Consider the following 1,322-nt stretch of genomic DNA (forward strand, 5'->3'; position numbering starts at 1 on the left):
TTTTTTGGTTATTTATTTACCAAATATGTAAACAATGGCTTCACCTTTTAACATTGGGAACACTATAATAATTCTGCTCACGTTAATCAACATTAAACTGCCTCAAGTTGTTGCTCAGATTAAATAAAATGACAAAACTTTTCTTCTACATATAAAAAGTGCAACATCAAACAGTTTCAAGTCAACTCATCATGCTTATTTTATTACAGCATTTGGGAAGCCTGTAGTTGAGTTTTATTATGTAAATGTTATATTTGTATCAACATGTGATAGCAGGGACCCTGCCATTCAAAACTAGGCTGCTACATTACTAATGATTAATGTAACTATAGCTGAAAAAATAGTACAATAGCAATAGGAGAGACTATTCATCCCTGAACACCATGGAGTTCATGTAGGCTTAATGATGCACTTACATTATTATATCAACTATCAGAGACAGAAACTCTTCATTTAACATAATGTCCTTTTTTGCTGCTTCAACACAGAAAAAGGTCAAGTGAAATAACTGACAGACAGGGCTTTGCTGTCCGTAACACACACACGCACCGCAAAATGAGTTAACGTTACGCTAAAAGCGAATTAGCCTTCACCTCAAGCCAGGACTGCGAGCGAGCTGAGCTGCAGTTTATATTTCTAGAAGGTCAACGGGCTCATAGTGATGTTACTAGTAGTTGACTGGGAGGTGTTTATTATCATTTGGGGAGAGTCCGCAGCCTGATGATTACCTGCAGCACTGACTACATGCGCTCTGAATACGCACTGCTGATTGGCTGTTAAAGGCCTACTGAAAGCCACTACTAGCGACCACGCAGTCTGATAGTTTATATATCAATGATGAAATCTTAACATTGCAACACATGCCAATACGACCGGGTTAACTTATAAAGTGACATTTTAAATTTCCCGCGAAACTTCCGGTTGAAAACGTCTATGTATGATGACGTTTGCGCGTGACGTCGATGGTTGAAACGGAAGTATTCGGACACATTGAATCCAATACAAAAAGCTCTGTTTTCATCTCAAAATTCCACAGTATTCTGGACATCTGTGTTGGTGAATCTTTTGCAATTTGTTTAATGAACATTGGAGACTGCAAAGAAGAAAGCTGTAGGTGGGATCGGTGTATTAGCGGATGGCTGCAGCAACACAACCAGGAGGACTTTGACTTGGATAGCAGATGCGCTATCCGACGCTAGCCGCCGACCGCACGGATGATCGGGTGAAGTCCTTCGTCACTCCGTCGATCGCTGGAACGCAGGTGAGCACGGGTGTTGATGAGCAGATGAGGGCTGGCTGGCGTAGGTGGATAGCTAATGTTT

Source organism: Entelurus aequoreus, linkage group LG20 (assembly GCF_033978785.1).
Source record: "Entelurus aequoreus isolate RoL-2023_Sb linkage group LG20, RoL_Eaeq_v1.1, whole genome shotgun sequence".
NCBI classification, from domain to species: domain Eukaryota; kingdom Metazoa; phylum Chordata; class Actinopteri; order Syngnathiformes; family Syngnathidae; genus Entelurus; species Entelurus aequoreus.